The 26,791-nt window shown below is 47.4% G+C and overlaps 1 protein-coding gene across 2 annotated transcripts in view; it reads right to left on the bottom strand.

Moving 5' to 3' along the window:
* The window catches only part of arhgef7b (Rho guanine nucleotide exchange factor (GEF) 7b), a 147,172-nt gene extending 137,094 nt beyond the window's left edge, over positions 1 to 10,078 (bottom strand). Inside the window, exon 1 of one of the 2 annotated variants that reach the window (XM_038818208.1) lies at positions 9,992 to 10,078. The gene's annotated coding sequence lies outside the window, so the exon portion shown is untranslated. The remainder of the gene's footprint in view (positions 1 to 9,991) is intronic. The other variant, XM_038818209.1, reaches the window with a different exon arrangement.
* Between the last annotated feature and the right edge of the window lie 16,713 nt (positions 10,079 to 26,791).

The raw sequence follows: 26,791 nt of genomic DNA, 5'->3' as shown, positions 1-26,791 counted from the left end.
GGGCTGGAGGAGGAGGGGTGCTGTTGGTGATGGGCTGGACGAGGAGGGGGTGCTGTTGGTGATGGGATGGAGGAGGAGGGGGAGCTGTTGGTGATGGGGCTGGAGGAGGAGGGGTGCTGTTGGCGATGGGGCTGGAGGAGGAGGGGGTGCTGTTGGTGGTGGGGCTGGAGGAGGAGGGGGTGCTGTTGGTGATGGGGCTGGAGGAGGAGGGGGTGTCATCTCGGCAATCCATAGGAGGTTCTCGGAGGAGGACATGGCAACTCTGGAGGGGGTTAAGGCCAAGTGGGAAGAGGAGCTGGGGTTGGCGTTATTGGAGGGGTTGTGATGTGAGATGCTGCAGAGGGTGAATGCTTCAATCTCGTGTGTGAGGCTGGGGTTGATACAGTTAAAGGTGATACACAGAGCGGAACTGACAAAGGTGAGGATGTGCCGGTTGTTTGAAGGGGTAGAAGATACTTGTGGGCAGTGTGGGAGGGACCCAGCCAATCACAGCATTATGTTCTGGTCCTGTCCAAAGTTGGAGAAATGTTGGGGTTGTTGTTGAGCACCATGTCGGCAATCCTGCTCATGGATTTGGAGCCCAGTCCCCTGGGGGCCATATTTGGGGTGTCGGACTTGCCGGAGTTGCAGACGGGAGCGTGGCCAGATGTTTTAACCTTTGCCATGCTGATCGCTCGTAGGCGGGTCCTGTTGGGGTGCAGCTGGGGGAATCCAATGCAGCTTTTGTATCTGGAAAAGATGGAATCTGCTTTGAGGTGGGCGAGTGAGGGATCCCACAAGAGATGGGGTTTGTTTGTACGACATTTCAAGGAGCAGATTACCGTCAGCTGTTAGGGGGGGAGGGGTCAGTCTGGGTGTCTGCTTGAGGTTTCTCGGGGAGGGGGGAGATTGTGTTGTTTTTTCTTTGCAATGTTGTATGTTTAAAATGTTAAAATAACAAAACTTGAATTTAAAAAAAATATGCTCTGTTCTTTTTGCATGCTCCTATTATTTGTTGATTTATACCCTTTCCTACAGTGTGACGACTGTTTGGGGGTCTATGCACCATGCACTGATACCAGTGTCTTCTTTCCCTTTCTTACCGCCACCCAAATGGACCCTACCTCATCCGAGTCTGCATCGTCTCTTACAACTGTCCTCATTTCATCTCTTATTAACAGTGCTACTCCACCACCTTTTCCTTCCCTCCTGTTCTTCCGAAAGGTCAAATATCCCTCAATAGTTCGTTCCCAGTTTTGATCTCCCTGTAACAAGTTATGTAATGGCTATGAGATCATACCCATGTTTCTCAATTAGCGCTGCCAGTTCGTCAACCTTATTCTGAATGCTTTGTGCATTAAGATACAAAGCCTTTAGGTTTGCCTTGTTACCATTTTTAATCATCCTAACCTTTCTTTGTACTGTGCCTCCTGCCCTTGATTACCCTGTTTTCTGTGTTTGCATTTTACTTTCTTTCATCACTGTCCTGGTTTCTCTTACTCATGTAACCCTGCTTAGATTCCCATCCCTCTGCCATTCCAGTTTAAACCCTCCCCAGCCATACTAGCAAACGCTTGCCCCAGGACATCAGTCCTGGTCCAGCCCAAGTATATCCAACCCGCCCAGTTTGTACTGGTCCCGCCTCCCCCAGAACTGGTCCCAATGCCCCAGGATTCTGAAACCTTTCCCCTTGCACCATCTTTCCAGCCACATATTCATCCCATATACCCTGATATTTCTATTCTGACTAATAATAATAATAGCTTATTGTCACAAGTAGGCTTCAATGAGGTTACTGTGAAAAGCCCCTAGTCGCCACATTCCGGCACCTGTTCGGGGAGGCTGGTACGGGAATTGAACCCGCGCTGCTGGCATTGTTCAGCATTGCAAGCCAGCTCTTTAACCCACTGCTAAACCAGCCCCGTTTACCAGACTAGCCAGACGCACGAGGCACTGGTCAATACCCTTGCGGTCTTATTTTTCAACTTACATCCTAACTTTTAGGACCTCATCCATTTTTTACCTATGCCATTGGTACCGATGTGTACCACGGCCACTGGCTGTTCACCCTCCTCCCCCAGGATGTTCTGTAGCTGCTTTGAGATACCCCTGACCCTCGCAGCCACAGAAACACCGATCTATTCCCCTTACAACCTGGGACAGGAAGTGAAGCTCTTATACCTGACTGGTCCCTATGCATCAGCTGGAGATCCAGAAAGAAACATTCACTGGACAAAGACAACTGATTGTTGAATGGAGAGATACAAAAGACACCGAGAGATCTGAAGCCAGAGTGTACCTCGAGACAGAATAAAATCACTGACTCTTCACGTTCACCCCGTGAACACCTTTTTATAATTTTGTACTGAAGGTCTAATAGAACATAGAACATAGAAAAATACAGCACAGAACAGGTCCTTCAGTCCACAATGTTGTGCCAAACTTTTGTTCTAGATTAAGAACAATTTAATCTACACCCCATTATTCCACCGTAATCCACGTACCTATCCAATAGCCGCTTGAAGGTCCCTAATGTTTCCGACTCAACTACTTCCACAGGCAGTGCATTCCATGCCCCCATTACTCTCTGGCTAAAGAACCTACCTCTGACATCCCCTCTATATCTTCCACCATTTATCTTAAATTATGTCCCCTTGTAATGGTTTGTTCCACCCAGGGAAAAAGTCTCTGACTGTCTACTCTATCTATTTCCCTGATCATCTTATAAACCTTTATCAAGTCGCCCCCTCATCCTTCTCCGTTCTAATGAGAAAAGGCCTAGCACCCTCAACCTTTCCTCGTAAGACCTACTCTCCATTCCAGGCAACTTCCTGGTAAATCTCCTTTGCACCTTTTCCAAAGCGTCCACATCCTTCCTAAAATGAGGCGACCAGAACTGCACACAGTACTCCAAATGTGGCCTTACCAAGGTTTTGTACAGCTGCATCATCACCTCACGGCTCTTAAATTCAATCCCTCTGCTAATGAACGTTAGCACACCATAGGTCTTCTTCACAGCTGTATCTACTTGAGTGGCAACTTTCAAAGATCTATGAACATAGACCCCAAGATCTCTCTGCTCCTCCACATTGCCAAGAACCCTACCGTTAACCCTGCATTGCACATTCATATTTGTCCTTCCAAAATGGACAACCTCACACTTTCAGGGTTAAACTCCATCTGCCACTTCTCAGCCCAGCTCTGCATCCTATCTATGTCTCTTTGCTGCCGACAACAGCCCTCCTCACTATCCACAACTCCACCAATCTTCTTATCGTCTGCAAATTTACTGACCCACCCTTCAACTCCCTCATCCACGTCATTAATGAAAATCACAAACAGCAGAGGACCCAGAACTGATCCCTGCGGTACGCCACTGCTAACTGGGCTCCAGGCTGAATATTTGCCATCCACCACCACTCTCTGACGTCTATCGGTTAGCCAGTTTGTTATCCAACTGGCCAAATTTCCCATTATCCCTTGCCTCCTTACTTTCTGCATAAGCCTACCATGGGGAACCTTATCGAATGCCTTACTAAAATCCATGTACACCACATCCACTGCTTTACCTTCATCCACGTGCTTGGTCACCTCCTCAAAGAATTCAATAAGACTTATGAGGCAAGACCTACCCCTCACAAATCCGTGCTGACTATCCCTAATCAAGCAGTGTCTTTCCAGATGCTCAGAAATCCTATCCCTCAGTACCCTTTCCATTACTTTGCCTCCCACCGAAGTAAGACTAACTGGCCTGTAATTCCCAGGGTTATCCCTATTCCCTTTTTTGAACAGGGGCATGACATTCGTCACTCTCCAATCCCCTGGTACCACCCCTGATGACAGTGAGGATAAAAAGATCATTGCCAACGGCTCTGCAATTTCATCTCTTGCTTCCCATAGAATCCTTGGATATATCCCATCAGGCCCGGGGGACTTGTCGATCCTCAAGTTTTCAAAATGCCCAACACATCTTCCTTCCTAACAAGTATCTCCTCGAGCTTACCAGTCTGTTTCAGACTGTCCTCTCCAACAATATGGTCCCTCTCATTCGCAAATACTGAAGAAAAGTACTCGTTCAAGACCTCTCCTATCTCTTCAGACTCAATGCACAATCTCCCGCTACTGTCCTTGATCGGACCCACCCTCGCTCTAGTCATTCTCATATTTCTCACATATGTGTAAAAGGCCTTGGGGTTTTCCTTGATTCTACCCGCCAAAGATTTTTCATGACCTCTCTTAGCTCTCCTAATCCCTTTCTTCAGTTCCTTCCTGGCTATCTTGTATCCCTCAAGCGCCCTGTCTGAACCTTGTTTCCTCAGGCTTACATAAGTATCCTTCCTCCTCTTAACAAGACATTCTACCTCTCTTGTCAACCATATTTGCTCCCTCACTCGACCATCTCTTCCCTGCCTGACAGGGACATAAATACCAAGGATACGCAGTATCTGTTCCTTGAATAATTTACATATTTTAATTGCGTCCTTCCCTGATAGCCTATGTTCCCAATTTATGCACTTCAGTTTTTGTCTGACAGCATCGTATTTACCCTTCCCCCAATTGTAAACCTTGCCCTGTTGCACGCACCTATCCCTCTCCATTACCAAATTGAAAGTCACAGAATTGTGGTCACCATCTCCAAAATGCTCCCCCACTAACAAATCTATCACCTGCCCTGGTTCATTACCAAGTACCAAATCCAATATGGCCTCCCCTCTGGTCGGACAATCTACATATTGTGTTAGAAAAGCTTCCTGGACACACTGCACAAACACTACCCCATCCAAACTATTTGATCTAAAGAGTTTCCACTCAATGTTTGGGAAGTTGAAGTCACCCATGACTACTACCCTGTGACTTCTGCACCTTTCCAAAATCTGTTTCCCAATCTGTTCCTCCACATCTCTGCTGCTATTGGGGGGCCTATAGAAAACTCCCAACAAGGTGACTGCTCCTTTCCTATTTCTGACTTCAACCCATATTACCTCAGTAGACAGATCCCCCTCGAACTGCCTTTCTGCAGCTGTTATACTATCTCTAATTAACAATGCCACCCCCCCCACCTCTTTTACCATCCTCCCTAATCTTGTTGAAACATCTATAACCAGGGACCTCCAACAACCATTTCTGCCCCTCTTCTATCCAAGTTTCCGTGATGACCACCACATCGTAGTCCCAAGTACCGATCCATGCATTAAGTTCACCCACCTTATTCCTGATGCTTCTTGCGTTGAAGTATACACACTTCAACCCATCTCCGTGCCTGCAAATACTCTCCTTTGTCAGTGTTACCTTCCCCACTGCCTCACTACGTGCTTTGACGTCCTGAACATTGGCTACCTTAGTTGCTAGACTACAGATCCGGTTCCCATTCCCCTGCCAAATTAGTTTAAACCCTCCCGAAGAGTACCAGAAAACCTCCCCCCCAGGATATTGGTGCCCGTCTGGCTCGGATACAACCTGTCCTGCTTGTACAGGTCTCACCTTCCCCAGAATGCGCTCCAATTATTCAAATACCTGAAGCCCTCCTTCCTACACCCTTCCTGTAGCCACATGTTCAACTGCACTGTCTCCCTATTCCTAGCCTCGCTATCACGTGGCACCAACAACAAACCAGAGATGACAACTCTGTCTGTCCTGGCTTTTAACTTCCAGCCTAACTCCTTAAACTTGTTTATTACATCCACACCCCTTTTCTGACCTAAGTCGTTGGTACCAATGTGCACCACGACTTCTGGCTGCTCCCTCTCCCCCTTAAGGATCCTGAAGACACGATCCGAGACATCCCTGGCCCTGGCACCCAGGAGGCAACATATCTTCCGGGAGTCTCGCTTGTGACCACAGAATGTCCTATCTATTCTCCTAACCATTGAGTCTCCTATCGCTATTGCTTTTCTATTTCCCCCCGCCCCCCCTTCCCTTCTGAGCCCCAGAGCCAGACTCAGTGCCAGAGACCTGGCCGCTAGGGTCTTCCCCCAGTAGGTCATCCCCCCCCAACAGCATCCAAAACGGTATACTTGTTTTGAAGGGGACCAGCCACGAGGGATCCCTGCACTGTCTGCCCGTCCATTTCCTTTCCCCTGACTGTAACCCAGCTACTCTTGTCCTGTACCTTGGGTGTGGCTACCTCCCTGTAACTCTTCTCTATGACCCCCTCTGCCTCCCGGATGCTCTGAAGGTCATCCAGCTCCAGTTCCCTAACACGGTCTCGGAGGAGCTGGAGTTGGGTGCACTTCCAATGGGAGACTGCTGCTCTTAATCACCAACTTAAAGCATTTACTTAAAGCATTGAGGCAGCATGGTGGCACAGTGGTTAGCACAGTTGCTTCACAGCTCCAGGGTACCAGGTTCCATTCCTGGCTTAGGTCACTGTCTGTGTGGAGTCTGCACTTTCTCTCCGTGTCTGCGTGGGAATCCTCCAGGTGCTCCGGTTTCCTCCCACAGTCCAAAGATGTGCGGGTTAGAGGGATTGGCCATGCTAAATTGCCCTTAGTGTCCAAAAAAAGGTTAATTGGGGTCACTGGGTTAAGGGGATGGGGTTGAGGAGGTGTGTGCTTGAGTGGGGTGCTCTTTCCAAAGGCTGGTGCAGACTCTATGTGCCGAATGGCCTCCTTCTCCACTGTAAATTCTATGATTCTATGATTTTACTCTATTGCAGCACAACTACAACATGAAACAATTAAATCTCAATCTACTGAACCCACGTCAGTTGAGTGATAGGAAGCAGTGCAATCTGATAATCCATATTTATTCTAAATATTCCAGAAATGGAAACAGCCAACTCCAACCAGGAGCAAGTGGTTGAAACAGGAATGACGTTCTTCAGAAATCCCAGCCCATGCTGAGTAGACTGATTATCAGTGATTCCCACATCAGGTTGATTTCTAACTCTGTGCAATATACAATTTCACCTTCGAATCATATCCCCGGTCCCCTTCCTCAGTAGCTCACACAAGACGCAAACTTGAACAAATAAACCCAAAGAGGAGAACGCTTCCTTTCCCTCAGAAGAAAAAGATCATTAAAAACCTGTAAAGTGGCAGAGACAATGAACAAATATTTAATGTTTGTCTTCACAGAGGGCAGCACGGTGGCCTAGTGGTTAGCACAACCGCCTCACAGCGCTGAGGTCCCAGGTTCGATCCCGGCTCTGGGTCACTGTCCGTGTGGAGTTTGCACATTCTCCCCGTGTCTGCGTGGGTTTCGCCCTCACAACTCAAAAATGTGCAGAGTAGGTGGATTGGCCGCGCTAAATTGCCCCTTAATAGAAAAAATAATTGGGTAATCTAAATTTTTTTTTTAAATGTTTGTCTTCACAGTAGAAGACACAAGTTTCATACCAGGATTAGATGGTAACCTCGGGGCTGAATAGAGTGGGGGAATTAAAATAATTGATAACAGCAGCAAACCAGGACTGGAGAATCTGAAAGGACTAAAATCCACCAAGTCTCCGGGACCCGATGGTGTACACCCTGGGCTCGAGAAGAGACAACTGCAGAGGTACTGGAAGCGCTAGTACCATTTTCCAACATTCCCTTGATTCTAAAAAGGTGGACGGGCTTTGGGGAAGTCAGGAGTTACTCACCGCAGAATTCCCAGCCTCCTTCCTTAGAGTAGAGTAGGAGGGAAAATATGGCGGGTAGTACCGGTGGGAGGGGAGCGGGCTTGTGCAATATGTTACGGTGGAAGTATTGAAAGTACGTGGATGTTTGCACATTTTTGCCTTTTTTGCTTCCTTTCTGATGATGTCTGTAACTGTTTATAAAGCCAAAAACTACCTCAATAAAATTGTTTATTAAAAAAAAAAAGAATTCCCAGCCTCCGATCTGCTCTTGTAGCCAGTTATTTATGTAGCTGGTCCAGGATTGTTTCTGGTCAATGGTAATTCCAGGACGTTGATCGTGGGAGATTCAGGAATGATAATGCCATTGAAGATGGTCATTGCCTGGCACTTGTTTGCCACAAATTATTCACTTTGCTTTTAAGAATAGAAACTTGTAAATATTGATTGTTGATGGGAAACTTGGGTATATTCATGCAAACCACACAAAGTTAGCAAGTGGGAAGGGAAATGGCACATGAGTCTTTATTGCAAGGGGATTAAAGTACAGGAATAGGGAAGTCTTGCTGAAATTAGATGTGGTTTTAGTGGGACCACACCTGGAACAGCATGTGCAGCTTTGGTCTCTATCTTTAAGGAAGGATATAGTTGCACTGGAGGCTGTACAGTAACGGTTCACTAACTTGATCCCTGGGGTAAGAGGGCTGTTCTGTGAAGAAAGGCTGGCTCGATATTCTCCTAAGTTTAGAAGAATGAAACGTAATATCATTGAAACTCTCAGGATTCCGAAGGGGTTTGACGGGGTAGGCTCAGAGGTTCTTCCTCCTGATCAGGGAATCGAAAACACGGGGGCAACAGGCTCAGGTTAAGAGGCCAATCGATTTAGGACTGAGATGAGGAGAGATTTCGTCACTCAGAGGGTTACGGATCCTCCATCGTTGAATATACAGGCAGCCTTTCACCAATTGTCAGAAGACCTTTTCCTTTCGCAATCCCAATAAATCAAATAGTGTTTATACAGTGATTTAGCACAACAGCCTTACCAAAATATATTGTAAATGACTGACCATTAACAGTAACTGACACAGCTCAGCTGGGAGGCTAAACATTAAATAACCATCCAACCATCAAATTAGGTAAAACTTGTTCATTAACTCCACGTTGTCAAAACAATTCAAGTAAGTTTCAGCTGCCTGGATCTCACCCCAAGACTCTCTGCTGTTCCTCCTTTAAGATCATCACTTATTCCAAGTGTTTGGAATCTCTTCCCGAAATGTCCTTGCTTGTTTAGCTGTCTATTGTGGCCCAATTATCTGTGTGTGAAACACCTTGAGGTGTCTCTATGTTACAGGCACGACATGAATGTAAGTTGTTGTTTCAGTGTACATATGATCAAAGCACAAGGAACATACCAGAGTTATTTAGCAAAAGCTGTTTGCAGGCAGTCTGTTTCCTGAAATACCACTGTGACATTTCAGTCTGTGGAATCAGAGCTGCTGTATTGGAGAGTTGGGAATGTCGTGATTTATGACATTTAGTGGCATTCACCCACAAAGTGGCAATATGAATCTCTCAGTTCCTGCCTCAGTCAAGTATCATCTGTTTCAGAAAATGCCTGCAACAGTAGTAGACTCGCCAACTTTAAGGGCATTTAAGTGGTCACTGGATAGACATATGGATTGAAATGGAATAGTGTAGGCCAGATAGGCCTCAGATGGTTTCACAGGTCGGCGCAACATCGAGGGCCGAAGGGCCCGTACTGCGCTGTAATGTTCTATATTCTATATATCACACAACTTGTATTTAAATAGCACCTTTAACATAATACAACATCCCACGGTGCTTCAGGAACTTACCACACAAAATTTGGCATGGAGCCATTAAAGGAGACATTATTGGGAAAAGCTCAGTAAACGAAGAGAGTTTATGGATGGATTTAAATGTCCCTCCCCAAATCTACCCATAAGACATAGGAGCAGAAGTAGGCCATTCGGCCCATCGAGTCATCTCCACCATTCAATGAGATCATGACTGATCTGATATAATCCTCAGCTCCACTTTCCCGCTCTATCTCCATAACCCTTGATTCCTTTACTGATTAAAAATCTGTCTCAGCTTCCTTCCCTTCTCTCTGCCCACCTGCTCCAGGTGTGCCCACCTGCTCCAGGTGTGCCCACCTGCTCCAGGTGTGCCCACCTGCTCCAGGTCTGCCCACCTGCTCCAGGTCTGCCCACCTGCTCCAGGTCTGCCCACCTGCTCCAGGTCTGCCCACCTGCTCCAGGTCTGCCCACCTGCTCCAGGTCTGCCCACCTGCACCAGGTCTGCCCACCTGCTCCAGGTCTGCCCACCTGCCACAGTGCTGCTTTCCCTTCCTGCATGTCCATCAAACGCAGAAAGTAAACAGGTTCCTCCTTTACCAGCCCGGCGCACACAGTGAACATTTCACACACTCACCTCCACGCGAAGCGCACCACAGCCTTTCAAAAACTCCTTAATGTTGCTGAGACATTCTGTTTCTGACTTGGGCTCCTGATGTATCTGCAGAATGAACACAAGGATAGAATTAAAGCACAGAATGTGTTCACCCAATGTTAGCTGAACATGATGGGATCCTGTGACAAACCACACTCAGCAATCAGCAGGTACCAGATACAAAGGCCGAGGGAGATCGGCTCAGGATAGGGACGATTCCCACATTCAGTAAGGAGCTTCTGAAATTCAGCCATGCAAAGCTTAATAAAAATGGAGCAACAACTTGTATGTACGTAGCACCTTTACTGTAGTAAAACATCCCAAAGCTCTTCACAGCAATGGCTAAACAAACGCTGACACCGAGTCACATAAAGAAATAGTTGGACTTGTGAGGGTCACAGGAAGCAGAGCTTAAGGTGAGTCTTAAAGGAGGAGACATAGAGGCATTTAGGGAGGAAATCCCAGAGTTTTAACCCCATGCTGCGTATTCACAGAGTTTTGCTGTTAAATGTGGGTTTAAATTCCTATCCCCCAGTGGTCCATTAAACTGAAACTCTTGTAATTCAGGGCTTCCTTTTATCATTAGCTGAGTGAGAAATGATATTCTGATGACCATGTGGGGATGTCATGAAGCTGTGATTAAACAGTCAGAACTGAGTAGCCAAGAGGCTTGCTGCAGATATTGTGGGTGGGGCAGAAATCTTCCTCGACTTCACATCTAGCACAGAAGGTTCCAGAAACAACCGTCCGCCTCAGATACAACACGTTTACCTGAAGTGCATTACAAGCGAGTACAAAAACTGTACAAATGCTGTTTTCTCAACACAATTTATTCCTCTTCACTGGGGACAGCGCATGTTTTAGAGAAACCATTCAGCCCTTCTATGAAGATTATTGATGTGCTCTGAGTTTGGTTCTCTCCTGGAACATATTGTAGTTTTTTCCATTTTCACGGGCAGCACGGTAGCATTGTGGATAGCACAATCGCTTCACAGCTCCAGGTTCCCAGGTTCGATTCCGGCTTATGTCACTGTCTGTGCGGAGTCTGCACATCCTCCCCGTGTGTGCGTGGATTTCCTCCGGGTGCTCCGGTTTCCTCCCACAGTCCAAAGATGTGCAGGTTGGGTGGATTGGCCATGATAAATTGCCCTTAGAGTCCAAAATTGCCCATAGTGTTGGGTGGGGTTACTGGGTTATGGGGATAGAGTGGAGGTGTTGACCATGGGTAGGGTGCTCGTTCCAAGAGCCGGTGCAGACTCGATGGGATGAATGGCCTCCTTCTGCACTGTAAATTCTATGATTCTTACACAAATGAGCTAAAGATGGGTGTTGTGAAAATCGAAAATAAAGGCAGAAAATGTTGAAATTCTGCAGCATCTAATTGCAAAGGGGATTTACAAAGTGAGAAAGGACACTAAACAGAGAGGCCAGTTGGGATGTTGAATAAATTGCCTCACCAACTGCTACTGGAACGAACCATAAATTATTAAAAATGGAATTAGAGGGATGGTTAATGTTAAATGTAAAGGTAAGAAGGCAGAGGACTGGACGAGACAGGGCAAGAGTATAACAGTTATGAAAGGGAAAATGCTGAAAAATCTCAGCAAGTCTGGCAGCATCTGTAGGGAGGGAAAAGAGCGAACGTCTCGAGTCCGATGACACTTTGTCAAAGCTTTGACTTGCTGAGATTTTCCAGCATTTTCCTTTTCGTTTCAGATTCCAGCATCCGCAGTAATTTGCTTTTATCCAGAGTATAACAGTTATGTCAGTGGGTTGGTTATCAAAACAGCCTGGACTATCAACTCAGAGGACATGGGGCGTCACGGTAGCATTGTGGATAGCACAATCGCTTCACAGCTCCAGGGTCCCAGGTTCAATTCCAGCTTGGTTCGCTGTCTGTGCGGAGTCTGCACATCCTCCCCGTGTGTGCATGGGTTTCCTCCCACAGTCCAAAGATGTGCAGGCTAGGTGGATTGGCCGTGATAAATTGCCCTTAGTGTTGGGTGGGGTTACTGGGTTATGGGGATAGGGTGGAGGTGTTGGCCTTGGGTAGGGTGCTCTTTCCAGGAGCCGGTGCAGACTCGATGGGCCGAATGGCCTCCTTCTGCACTGTAAATTCTATGAAATCCCACCGTGAGTTGTTTGAAATCAATTTTAAAAACTGTAAATAAAAAGCTGATATCAGTAGAAGTGACAATGAAGTTTTTGGATTGTTGTAAAAATAACAATTGATTCCCGAATGTCCTCTCAGGAAGGCAAACTGCCACTGGTTTAGCTCAGCGGGCTAAACAGCTGGTTTGTGATGCAGAACAAGGCCAGCAGCACGGGTTCAATTGCCGTACCAGCTAACCCAAACAGGCGCCGGAATGTGGCGACTAGGGGCTTTTCACAGTAACTTCATACTTGTGACAATGGCCGGGATTCTCCCCTACCCGGCGGGGCGGGGGGTCCCAGCGTGTTGGAGTGGCGTGAACCACACCGGCGTCGGGCCGCCCCAAAGGGGCGGAAGTCTCCGCACCTTTAGGGGCCAAGCCCACACATTGAGGGGCTAGACCCGCGCCAGAGTGGTTCCCACTCCGCCGGCTGGCGTGAACGGCCTTTGGCGCCACGCCAGCCGGGGCCGAAAGGACTTTGCTGGCCGGCGTGAGTCCGTGTATGCGGCGGAGCGTCAGCGACTGCTGATGTCATACCGGCGCATGCGCAGGGGAGGGAGTCTCTTCCGCCTCCGCCATGGTGAAGACCATGGCGGAGGCGGAAGAAAAAGAGTGCCCCCACGGCACAGGCCCGCCCGCCGATCGGTAGGCCCCGATCGCGGGCCAGGCCACCGTGGGGGCACCCCCTGAGGTCAGATCGCCCCGCGCACCCCTGCAGGACCCCGGCGCCCGTCCGCGCCGCCAATCCCGCCGGTCAGGTAGGTGGTTTAATCCACGCCGGCGGGAGGGGCCTGTCAGCGGCGGGACTTCGGCCCATCGCGGGCCGGAGAATCGCCACGGGGTGCCCGCCGACCGGCGCAGGGCGCGATTCCCGCCCCGCTGAATCTCGGGGACGGAGAATTCAACACACGGCGGATTGACGCCGGCCCTGGGTGATTATCCAACCCGGCGGGGTGTCGGAGAATCCAACCCAATAAAATTATTATTATCTAGTCTGGGCCTACTCCCGAATTGGGCCCCACACCAATTGAGTTTGACAGTGAACAGCCCTCTGATAGGGCCCAGCAAGACTCTCTGTTGTATCAAATTCAAGGCAGCAGCTTACCACCACCTTCTCCAGGTAACTAGGAATGGACAATAAATGTCAGCCCTGCCAGTGACACCCCGAGATTAAAGTAAAAATCTCCACCTCGGATGGAGACGGCAGCACAGGCTATAAACACATCGTATGGGAGGGGAACACTGATTAGATAGAGAGTAACTATATCCTCCGGGGTGGGGGAGAGAGATAGAGATAGAGAGAGAGAGAGAGAGAGAGAGAGAGAGAGAGATAGAGAGAGAGACAGAGAGAGAGAGAGAGAGAGAGAGAGAGAGAGAGAGAGAGAGAGAGAGAGAGAGAGAGAGAGGAGAGAGAGAAATGAAAGAGGAGTCGGGAAATCAAGTTGGGGTCATTTGAAAATTTTCAAAATGGTGATGGACAGGAATAATAATAATAAGCTTTTATTGTCACAAGTATGAAGTTACTGTGAAAAGCCCCTAGTCGCCACATTCCTGTTCGGGGAGGCTGGTACGGGAATTGAACCCGCGCTGCTGGCCTTGTTCTGCATCACAAACCAGCTGACTAGTTCGCTGAGCTAAACCAGCCCAGATTTATTGGGTCAGGTTATTAAGGGGTACAGAATGGGAGGAAAGTGGGCATGGTAGCACAGTGGTTAGCACTGTTGCTTCACAGCTCCAAGGTCCCAGGTTCCATTCCCGGCTTGGGTCACTGTCTGTGCGGAGTCTGCGTGGGTTTCCTCCGGGTGCTCCGGTTTCCTCCCACAGTCCAAAGATGTACAGGTTAGGCGGTTTGGCCACGATAAATTGCTCTTAGTGTCCAAAACATTTAGGTGGGGTTACTGGGATACGATGGAGGTATGGTCTCAAGTAGGGTGCTCTTTCCAAGGAACGGCGCAGACTCGATGGGCCGAATGGCCTCCTTCTGCACTGTACATTCTCTGAATTCTCTAAAGATGGGATTGAGATCATGACGATCAAACTAAATGGTTGAACAGAGTGGGAGCTGACCAGCGTCTATCATTCCCGTGCACCAGTACTCACACAATATGTTGTCTTCACAGAGCTTTGATGTTAAAGGGCATTCCAACCAAAAATAAAGTATTAATGACACAGCTACCGTCATCTTTAGCCTCATCCTTAATCCCTCACATCCCACTATTTACATAGGATTGCCAACCCTCCAGGATTGAAGATGTGTCCCACCCCGGAAAAAAATCATCAGGGCAGTGCTAACTACGTTCTTTGAACATTTCTCTTTACCGGAAATGGGGAAAAGGGCCATTTGACTGACAGTGAAGCATCATCCAATCGGGTAATGAGTCATTTTGCTTTCCAGTTGGGGCAGGGAGACCGTACGTCACAAGGGTGGATGTGCTGGTGGCTCAGGGCTGAAGTGTGGGGGCAAGTCATGTGATAAAACCTCCAGGAATACACTTAATCCCAGTTTGCAACCCGACATTTACAGTTGCATTATTTCCTCCAATTTCTAACAATGAACAGACAAATGTTAAATTCCACAGTGTGTCAGAGGTACTGCACTGAAAAATCAATCTCAGGATGACCCAAAAGGCTCTCCAGCCAAAGGAAACGTGCTGTCACGTACAAACCCAAGGAAGCGGCCAATATGTGCACACAATCCCACAACAGCAACAAGATAAACGACCAGTTAATCTTTTCTTCAGTGATGTTGGCCAATGGGTAAATATTGGTCAGGGCAAGGTGTGCTTCAAGCAATCAGACCGCATTTTAAAAGAATCAGAACTATCATCTAATTACCATTTAACGGAGAGAGTGTGTTTGTTTGTTATTTACAACATTTCTGCACCGGCTCCCAAAAGAGCAGCCCAGGTCGTCCCATTCACCAGCCCCATCTCCCTCGCCCTCGAAATGTATCACTTTCAAATATATATCCAGCTCTCTTTTGAAACCTCCGATGGAATCCACCTCAACCACTCTGCCAGGCAGTGCATTCCAAACCCCAACAACTCTCTGAGTAAATAGCCTGGTATGGCAACTGCTCGGCCCAGGACCGCAAGAAACTTCAGAGTCATGAACACAGCCCAGTCCATCACACGAACCCGCCTCCCATCCATTGACTCCATCTACTGGGGAAAGCGGGCAGCATAATCAAAGATCCCTCCCACCCGGCTTACTCACTCTTCCAACTTCTTCCATCGGGCAGGAGATACAGAAGTCTGAGAACACGCACGAACAGACTCAAAAACAGCTTTTCCCCCACTGTCACCAGACTCCGAAATGACCCTCTTATGGACTGACCTCATTAACACTACACCCTGTATACTTCACCCGATACCGGTGCTTATGTAGTTACAATGTGTATCTTGTGTTGTCCTATTACGTATTTTCTTTTATTCCCTTTTCTTCCCATGTACTTAATGATCTGTTGAGCTGCTCGCAGAAAAATACTTTTCACTGTACCTCGGTACACGTGACAATAAACAAATCCAATCCAATCCAATCATCTCACTCCCAGTTCTCTTGCTGACCTTCTTGAAATTGTGACCCCTAGTCACTGACATACCAACCAGTGCAAACAGAATATCCTTCTTTACCCTGTCAAAATTGTTCTGAATTTTGGACACGTCAATAAGGTTGCCTCTTAATCTTCTCTGCTCCAAGGAGAACAAGCCCAATTTCTCCCATCTTTCCCTGTATCTAAAATTCCTCATTGCTGGTATCATTCTAGTAAATCTCCTCTGCACTCTCTCCAGGGCTTTAACATCCTTCCTTAAATAAGGTGCCCAGAATTGAACACAATACTCCAAATGCGGCCTGACCAATGATTTGTTGAGGTGTAACATCACTTCCTTGCTTTTATACTCTATGCCCCTATTTATAAACCCAAAGATGCTATAAGCCTTCTTAACAACTGTTTCAACTTGCCTGGCCACCTTCAGAGAATTCTGCACTTGGACACCGAGGTCCCTCTGCTCCTGTACTCCCCTCAAAATTGTACCATTGAGCCCCATGTTTCTTCCACCAAAACACATTTCGCTGCATTGAAGTTCATGTGCCAGGTGTCTGCCCATTTGGCCAACTTGCCAATGTCCCTCTCAAGTTGCTCAGCATCATCCAAAGATGTGCAGGTTCGGTGGATTGGCCATGATAAATTGCCCTTAGCGTCCAAAATTGCCCTTAGTGTTGGGTGGGGTTACTGGGTTATGGGGATAGGGTGGAGGTGTTGACCTTGGGTAGGGCGCTCTTTCCAAGAGCCGGTGCAGACTCGATGGGCCGAATGGCCTCCTCCTGCACTGTAAATTCTATTCTATCCTCACAATTCACTATTCCCCCGAGCTTAGTATCATCTGCAAATTTAGAGATTTTGCCCTCAACACCTACTTCTAAATTATTTATATAAACCAGAAAAAGCAAGGGTCCCAACACTGAGCCCTGGGGAACACCACTTTCAACTCGTCTCCAGTCTATACTTCCACTCCGTTTCCTATCTCTTAGCCAAGTTCTAATCCATGCGTCCAAGGAGTCATCAATCACAAACCTTTTTAATTTGCTAACCAACCTGCCACGTGGCACTGTATCAAATGCTTTCTGAAAGTCCAAAATATACAACATCTACTGCCTGTGTCACCTCATCAAAAAACTCAATTAAACTTGTCAGACATGACCTGCCCTTGAAAAGCCATGTCGACTGTCGAGTATTAACTTATTTTTCTCTAAGTGTATATTTATCTCATCCAGTACTATGGGCTTTATCGGTTTTCCCACTACTGATGTCAAGCTGACAGGTCGATAGTTTCCTGAGGTATCCGTTGCCTCTTTCTTAAACAACGGCGTCACATTTGCAATCCTCCAGTCCCCGGGATTTATCCTGTGGTCAGAGAGGCCTGGAAAATTTCTGCCAACAGCTCCACAATATGCTCCTTCACCTCTCTCGGCAATCTAGGATGCATCCCATCCGGGCCTGCCGACTTCTCAACCTGGAGATATGCCAGCCTTTTTAGCACCATTTCTTTATCTATCACTATACTGTTCCGTTGCTCAACATCCACATTTTCAACTGGCCATTTTCATCATCTTCTAATTTGGTAAAGAGAGAAGCAAAGTATTCATTTAGTACCACTGCCATACCCTCCGCTTCAATGAGCAGTTTACCCTTCTTCTCCCTGATAGGTCCCACTCTATCCTTCACTAATCTTTTACCATTAATATGCTATTTGTTTCTGCATAGCCTACAATCCTTTCCTCATGCTTCCTCTTAGCCTTCCTTATTCCTGCCTTAGCCTCTCTCCTGCATTTGAGATACTCTTCCTGATTTCTATTTCTATTATTATTCCAGCATCATATGCCCCTTTTTTTCTACCTTATTTTATCATCACTATCCTTAGTCATCCAGGGTACTCTAGTATTGGATACCCCATATTTATTTCTCATGGGTTCATACCTAGCTTGTACCCCTATTCATAGCTCCTTTGAAAGTCTTCCATTTTTCATCCACTGTTTTATCCACCAAAATGCATTTCCAATCAACCTGCTCCAGTTCAACACAGGAGTGTGTTGCGATATCCCACCCAGGACCCCCGAGGTGGGAATGCTGGTCTTCCCTGTGCTCCTTGCGGAGTATGAGCTCCCCCGCTAGGAGCGGGGTGTCTCAATTAACCTCTGTATGTAAGGCACCGATCGGAGAGAGGAACCCAATAGGAATCTACCGGGTAGTGTACATATCGTTCATATAAATAAAACTTTGTTCTTACTTTACTCGGTGCGGACTCCCCGTGTCCTTACTAAATATGTCACGCTACTGATTTACTCAGTGAGACTCAGTACACAATTCACTTGTCCAAGGTCACTTGGACCAAAGAAAACAAGTTCTTCTTTGTTTGAATGAAGCCACCAGTTTACGTGCCCATTTCAGCTGAACAATGGATTCACTCCAGCTCAGTACTGTCCAATAAATCAATAATTAGCCCAGCTGGGATTATGGAGACACTAGTTTAGCCTCAGGGACTAAATTTAGTCACAAACACCTTGCACAATACATATTTTACATACATATTTGCTGAAACACCTCCCACTATTCAAGGAAGTATTATCAAATAGCTAGTAACTCATCGCCTGACTCACCAAAGCCTGTGCAACTCCAACAACACTCAAGAGATTCGACACTATCCAAGGCAAATCAGTCTGTTGATGGGCACCTCATCCACCACCTTAAACACTCAATCCCTCCACCAGCGACGCACAGTGGCAGCCTTGTGTACCATCTACAAGATGCACTGCAGGAACTCACCAAGGTTCCTTAGGCAGCACCGTCCAAACCCAAGACCACTACCATCTAGAACAGTGGTTCTCAACCAGGGTCCACATGGACCCTGGGGGTCCATGTAACATTACTGGGGGTCCACAATAAAAAAAAATACCGAATTGGGGGTCCACGGTGATATTTTAGTGGTCCATAGAGCAATTCTACTTCAGAACAATTGTTATTACTGAGAATCAAGTAGAAGAAAAAAATGTTTGTTTTCATGATGAATATTCACCTTTCTCTCTCTTTCTCTCTTTAACACAGTAATCACTAGAAACTGTGTATATTTGATATGAATTGGTTATTTTTAGAGTAATTTAATTCAATTTAGTCAGTAAAAAGTTTTTTTCATTACTTTTCATATTAGAATAAGTTTGGCAATGTACGAAAATACCGCTAATCCGTTTCCAACCCTCACGGTAAGGTAGATGGACTTTAGGATTAGTTTACCACGCATATAAGAAGCTTTTTTTTCTGTGGAATGGCTATGGGGGTCCACAAAAAAAAATTAAGAGGAAAAGCGGTCCATGGGTTAAAAAAGGTTGAGAACTCCTGATCTAGAAGGACAAGAGCAGCAGATACCTGGAACCCCACCACCTGGAGGTTCCCCTCCAAGTCACTAACCACCCTGACTTGGAAACATATTGCTTCACTGTCACTGGGTCAAAATGGTTGGTTAATCTCTATGCGCCATGTGGATACAAATATTGAGATCAAACAGTCTTTTACTCATTGCATTTTTGATTAATAACAAAACCATTAGCCACATCTGGATACCTAATAGTCAAATGTGATATACTGGACAATGCTGACTAAAGGGAATTAACCCTTTGATGGGATGAGTGTTTTGTGACAAATGGAATCCCCCATCTCCTCCGCTGGTAAAACAGCTTTCTGGAGATTTTGTTCCATCTTCATTGTGTCAAATACTTCATTCCTCAACCATATCTGCATCAAATAAATTTCAAGTCTTTTCAAGTCTTGGATCTTGATTCCATTTTTCACTCTTGACCTCTTGCATCCTGAACAGGGTCCAAGGGAAAGGCACCTTGTCTGGTAGGCAATTCATCCGAGACAAAGCTGTCACAACATTACTTACTGGTTCATCAATACTCACTTCGGCTGAAACCTTTCTGAGCTTTCAACCTCTCCATCAGTTCCAAAACTATTGTCCAATCTCCTCTTCCCTACATCCCCTATCAACATTCAGTTCACATTCTCCTCCTCCAGCTCACTCTTCAAAAGCTCCTCACCGTCTCCATGTAATCTTCAAGGTTTAAATTCCAGGTTTTGGGGTCACCAATATGCGATTTACCTCAGCTTCTTTTATTCTAGAGCCTTGCTTTATTGTACACGATACCACTTTGCTTCCTCTCTCAGCGAAGGTAATAAAATAACTCACTGGAATCTTGGTTTACCACTAAGTCAGTTGTATGGAAAATCTTAACCGCTACTTGAGCTGTAACTACAAGTGGCCACGGTCCTGCTCAGACACTTTGTAAAACTATCATTCTACAAGTTAGCGCATTGAGCTTTGTGCAACGTGGAATTTAATGCCAAACGTTCACGATTGACACATTCACATGAATTACTGGAGAACTGCACTGACCACACACCATGGGCTCTGACCACTGACCACATACCAGGGGCTCTGACCACTGACCACACACCAGGGGCTCTGACCACTGACCACACACCAGGGGCTCTGACCACACACCAGGGGCTCTGACCACTGACCACACACCAGGGGCTCTGACCACTGACCACACACCAGGGGCTCTGACCACACACCAGGGGCTCTGACCACTGACCACACACCAGGGGCTCTGACCACACACTAGGGACATTGACCACTGACCACATACCAGGGGCACTGACCACACACCAGGGGCACTGGCCACACACCAGGGGCACTGACCACACACCAGGGGCTCTGACCACACACCAGGGGCTCTGACCACTGACCACACAACATGGGCTCTGACCACACAGCAGGGGCACTGACCACACAGCAGGGGCACTGACCACACACCAGGGGCACTGACCACACACCAGGGGCTCTGACCACACACCAGGGGCATTGACGACTGACCACACACCAGGGGCTCTGACCACACACCAGGGGCACTGACCACACACCAGGGGCACTGACCACTGACCACACACCAGGGGCTCTGACCACTGACCACACACCAGGGGCTCTGACCACTGACCACACACCAGGGGCTCTGACCACTGACCACACGCCGGGGGCTCTGACCACTGACCACATACCAGATTTTTAAAGCACATTTCTCTGGAGAGCTGATGAATTTGCTGGGGTTATTAATTTGGTAGTCCGAGCAGGGAAATCAACATCAAATGTTTAATGCTGAATCCTCACATCCCTTCTCTAGGACAATATTCTCGCAGTTCATTTTGAAGCATCAGTTATAGTTCAGCTGGAACCGTTAACGTGATGCCAATGGGCTCAATCACCACTCGAGTGACTTGAACACATAAACTATGCTTGCACTCCCAATACAGTACTGAGGGAGTGCCGCACTGTCAGAGGGTCAGTACTGAGGGATGCTGCACTGTCAGAGGGTCAGTACTGAGGGAGTGCCGCACTGTCAGAGGGTCAGTACTGAGGGAGTGCCGCACTGTCAGAGGGTCAGTACTGAGGGAGTGCCGCACTGTCAGAGGGTCAGTACTGAGGGAGTGCCGCACTGTCAGAGGGTCAGTACTGAGGGATGCTGCACTGTCAGAGGGTCAGTACTGAGGGAGTGCCGCACTGTCAGAGGGTCAGTACTGAGGGAGTGCAGCACTGTCAGAGGGCCAGTACTGAGGGAGTGCTGCACTGTCAGAGGGTCAGTACTGAGGGAGTGCTGTACTGTCAGAGGGTCAGTACTGAGGGAGTGCTGCACTGTCAGAGGGTCAGTACTGAGGGAGTGCTGCACTGTCAGAGGGTCAGCACTAAGGGAGTGCTGCACTGTCAGTGGGTCAGTACTGAGGGAGTGCTGCACTGTCAGAGGGTCAGTACTGAGGGAGTGCTGCATTGTCAGAGGGTCAGTACTGAGGGACTGCCGCACTGTCAGAGGGTCAGCACTAAGGGAGTGCCGCACTGTCAGAGGGTCAGTACTGAGGGAGTGCAGCACTGTCAGAGGGTCAGTACTGAGGGAGCGCTGCACTGTCAGAGGGTCAGTACTGAGGGAGTGCTGCACTGTCAGAGGGTCAGTACTGAGGGAGTGCCGCACTGTCAGAGGGTCAGCACTAAGGGAGTGCCGCACTGTCAGAGGGTCAGTACTGAGGGAGTGCTGCACTGTCAGAGGGTCAGTACTGAGGGAGTGCTGCACTGTCAGAGAGTCAGTACTGAGGGAGTGCCGCACTGTCAGAGGGTCAGTACTGAGGGAGTGCCGCACTGTCAGAGGGTCAGTACTGAGGGAGTGCTGCACTGTCAGAGGGTCAGTACTGAGGGAGTGCTGCACTGTCAGAGAGTCAGTACTGAGGGAGTGCCGCACTGTCAGAGGGTCAGTACTGAGGGAGTGCCGCACTGTCAGAGAGTCAGTACTGAGGGAGTGCCGCGCTGTCAGAGGGTCAGTACGGAGGGAGTGCCGCACTGTCAGAGGGTCAGCACTAAGGGAGTGCTGCACTGTCAGAGGGTCAGTACTGAGGGAGTGCCGCACTGTCAGAGGGTCAGTACTGAGGGAGTGCCGCACTGTCAGAGGGTCAGTACTGAGGGATGCTGCACTGTCAGAGGGTCAGTACTGAGGGAGTGCCGCACTGTCAGAGGGTCAGTACTGAGGGAGTGCAGCACTGTCAGAGGGTCAGTACTGAGGGAGCGCTGCACTGTCAGAGGGTCAGTACTGAGGGAGTGCTGTACTGTCAGAGGGTCAGTACTGAGGGAGTGCTGCACTGTCAGAGGGTCAGTACTGAGGGAGTGCCGCACTGTCAGAGGGTCAGCACTAAGGGAGTGCTGCACTGTCAGTGGGTCAGTACTGAGGGAGTGCTGCACTGTCAGAGGGTCAGTACTGAGGGAGTGCTGCATTGTCAGAGGGTCAGTACTGAGGGAGTGCCGCACTGTCAGAGGGTCAGTACGGAGGGAGTGCCGCACTGTCAGAGGGTCAGCACTAAGGGAGTGCTGCACTGTCAGAGAGTCAGTACTGAGGGAGTGCTGCACTGTCAGAGGGTCAGTACTGAGGGAGTGCCGCACTGTCAGAGGGTCAGTACTGAGGGAGTGCTGCACTGTCAGAGGGTCAGTACTGAGGGAGTGCCGCACTGTCAGAGGGTCAGTACTGAGGGAGTGCCACACTGTCAGAGGGTCAGTATTGAGGGAGTGCTGCACTGTCAGAGGGTCAGTACTGAGGGAGTGCTGCACTGTCAGAGGGTCAGTACTGAGTCATCTTTCGGAGGAGATATTAAACTTAGGCCCCATCCACCCTTTTAGGAGGAATTAAAAGATTCCACAGCACTACTGTAAACAGCGAAGGGACGGTTCGACCGCGCCCCCCACCCCTCCCCCTCCCTTGGTCAATACTTATCTCTCAATGAATGTCAGCATTTAAAATATTGGGTTATTGCTGTGTGTGCGAGTTTGCAGTGTGTAAAGTGGCTGCTTTGTTATTTACATTACAATGGGGGCTACACTTCACTGTCTGGGGATACTTTGCACGTCCTGAGGTTGTGAAAGGCGCTACAGTAACACAGTACAAGCTTTTCTTTATATTTCGAGTAACTCACAACAGCTGAGTGAAGAGTTCATCTGTAATTTTTTAAAGTGGTGCTAAAACAAAAGGGCATTTCAGCAGAACAAGGTTTAAGATGTGTTTCCGTTCGTTAGAGGGCAACACGGTAGCATAGTGGTTTAGCACTGTTGCTTCACAGCTCCAGGGTCCCAGGTTCGATTCCCGGCTGGGTCACTGCCTGTGCGGAGTCTGCACGTTCTCCCCGTGTCTGCGTGGGTTTCCTCCGGGTGCTCCGGTTTCCTCCCACAGTCCAAAGACGTGCAGGTTAGGTGGATTGCCCATGCTAATTGCCGTTAGAGTCCAAAAAAGGTTAGGAGGGGTTATTGGGTTACGGGGATAGGGTGGAAGTGAGGGCTTAAGTGGGTCGGTGCAGACTGGATGGGCGAATGGCCTCCTTCTGCACTGTATGTTCTATGTTCAATAGAGATCATTTGATTTATTTTGAAGCGAGTGTTTTTCCTCAGTTCCCTCTACCGAAGGACTTTAATCCTTATTGGCCACTGTTATAGAGTGTTATTATTATGCATCTTCTTATTTAAATCAATTGCTGATATCATCAGTAAGTGCTGTGATGTCATTAGTTGCTGTTGTTACCCATGAATATTCGTATTTAACTGCCGTCTGTGTCTGTTCTTTCGATGCTGCTCCCGTTTCTGAGTCCATACTATCTCTTTAACTTTGTAATTTTTATATATTAAAGAAGATTAGCCTGTGTCTGCATGGGTGTCACCCCCACAACCTAAAGATGTGCAGGGTTAGTGGATTGGCCACGTTAAATTGCCACTTAATTGGGAAAAAAAGAATTGGGCACTTTATATTTATTTTTAAAAATTAAAGAAGATTGACTTTAAAGTTAGCGTGTTTCAACCGTTTTGTGGTCAAGTTACACCTTTCTGGCTACAGGAATAAAATAAATTAAGTTTCAGTGTCATCAATGCAACATTTTGCTCAGTTAACCAATGGAAGACAAGTTAGCAGCACTATGTCTATGTTTGGGTGTATCAGTGAGCTGTGGAAGAGAATTAGAACTGGACTGAATTTGTGGAAAGGGTGAAATACTTTTGCTCGACAAACGGGATGGCAAATGAAGCTAGAAAGCTCACAATTCTCCTGAGTATATGTGGGCCGAAGACATACAAGTTGGTGAGAAATTTAGCTGCACCACAGAAACCAGGGGACATTGCATTTGCAGATTTAGTTACACTTGTTCAGATTCACCACAATCCTAAGCGCTCAGTAATTGTACAATATTTCAAATTCCATCGTCATTTTCAGAAGACAAGACAATCTGTAACTAACTTTGTTGCTGGATTGTGCCAGCTGTCTGAACATTGTGGGTTTGGGGCAGTTTTGGGAGACATGCTTCAGGACAGACTAATTTGTGGCATTAACAAGGACAGCATTCAGTGGCGTCTGCAAGGAGAAGCCACACTTACTTTTAAGAAGGCTCTCGAAATTTCTCAGGACATGGAAATGGCTACCAATACGCAAAAGATATTCAGAAGTGTGATGAATGCAGAAATAGTTATATATTGTATTTTATATCTGTTACAATAATGTTTTTAAAAGCCTACGCTAAGGTTTATATTTGTTGCAGTAATATTATTAAAGAACCTAGGTTAAGGTATCCAGACTGTGTATCTGCTAAAGCTGTAACTAGGGAATCATAAAAGGGGAGGCTATGCTTGATTCCAACCACTTACTTGGTTGCAGAGAAAGGGACATTGTTATGATTGCTGGATATTCCCTTGAGAGTAGATAAAGCATATGGGGTGGTATTTATTCCTAGCTAAGCAAATCATGTGAAATCCTAGTGAAATACAGATGGTGTAAATCATGGGAGGAGCCAAGTCTGTCTGTAGTTTTGTTTAAGTCAAACAGCAGTTTTGCCAAATGCTGGTAGGTTGAGCAGAAGTATACCGAATCTGCTCTTGAAAGGAACTCTCCACAAAGGTTTGCACAGCTAAGCAAGTAAACCTGTTTTATTAACTTTATTTATCAGTGTCAGTTGGTAGGAGGTGTAGATAGTACGTTTTAGTTCCTTTTGTTTAAGAACTGTTTAACTGTAAATTATAAAGATATTCCTTTGATGTTAATGTGGTTAATTCTGTGTTTAAATTAAAGTTTATTTTAACATAAAATATACTTATTGGTCAGTGTCATCACTCCTGGGGTGAAGATCCTTTGCTCAAAGTTTTACAAATGTTTAAAAATTGTTTGGGGTTCTTGTTCTATACCCTAACACCGTTTGGGGTCTGGTTCGGTACCCAAACAGAAGGTCAATGGCAGCAGGCAGGCAGGTGCACTACATAAAGTAGAAAAAGGAGCTGCAAGTAAAAATGTAAAGGCAGTGGAGTGTTTTAGGTGTGGAGGGTCACACTATGTGGTGCATTGAAGTTTACAGATGCTGTTTAACACCATTGCAACAAGAAGGGGCATTTAGAAAACAAGTACCGGGATGCCATGAGAAAGTGGAAGGCTGTGATATTGGGGGGGGGGGGGGGGGGGGGGGGGGGGGGTGCTGCTGGGGGGTGCTGCTGGGGTGGAAGGAGATGCTGGGGGGGGGGGAGAGATGCTGGGGGGGGGGGGAGGTGCTGGGGGAGGGTGAGATGGTGGGGGGAGATGGTGGGGGGGTGAGATGATGGGGGAGATGGTGAGGGGTGAGATGGCAGGGGGGAGGGTGAGATGGATGGGGGGGGGAGATGGATGGGGGGAGATAGACATAGAACATTAAAAAATACAGCACAGAACAGGCCCTTCAGCCCACGATGTTGTGCCAAACTTTTGTCCTAGATTAAGAACAAATTAATCTACACCCCATCATTCTACCCTAATCCATGTACCTATCCAACAGACGCTTGAAGGTCCCTAATGTTTCCGACTCAACTACTTCCACAGGCAGTGCATTCCATGCCCCCACTACTCTCTGGGTAAAGAACCTACCTCTGACATCTCCCCCATATCTTCCACTATTCACCTTAAATTTATGTCCCCTTGTAATGGTTTGTTCCACCCGGGGAAAAAGCCCCTGACTGTCTACTCTATCTATTCCCCTGATCATCTTATAAACTTCTATCAAGTCGCCCCTCATCTTTCTCCGTTCTAATGAGCATCCTCAACCTTTCCTCGTAAGACCTACTCTCCATTCCAGGCAACATCCTGGTAAATCTCCTTTGCACATTTTCCAAAGCTTCCACATCCTTCCTAAAATGAAGTGACCAGAACTGTACACAGTACTCCAAATGTGGCCTTACCAAGGTTTTGTACAGCTGCATCATCACCTCACGGCTCTTAAATTCAATCCCTCTGCTAATGAACGCTAGCACACCATAGGCCTTCTTCACAGCTCTATCCACTTGAGTGGCAACTTTCAAAGATCTATGAACATAAACCCCAAGATCTCTCTGCTCCTCCACATTGCCAAGAACCCTACCATTAACCCTGTATTCCGCATTCATATTTGTCCTTCCAAAATGGAAAACCTCACACTTTTTAGGGTTAAACTCCATCTGCCACTTCTCAGCCCAGCTCTGCATCCTATCTATGTCTCTTTGCAGCCGACAGC

Source organism: Scyliorhinus canicula, chromosome 14 (assembly GCF_902713615.1).
Source record: "Scyliorhinus canicula chromosome 14, sScyCan1.1, whole genome shotgun sequence".
Lineage (NCBI taxonomy): Eukaryota > Metazoa > Chordata > Chondrichthyes > Carcharhiniformes > Scyliorhinidae > Scyliorhinus > Scyliorhinus canicula.
The sequence above is the reverse complement of the archived record's forward strand: the minus strand, read 5'-3'. Positions and strand labels throughout refer to the sequence as shown.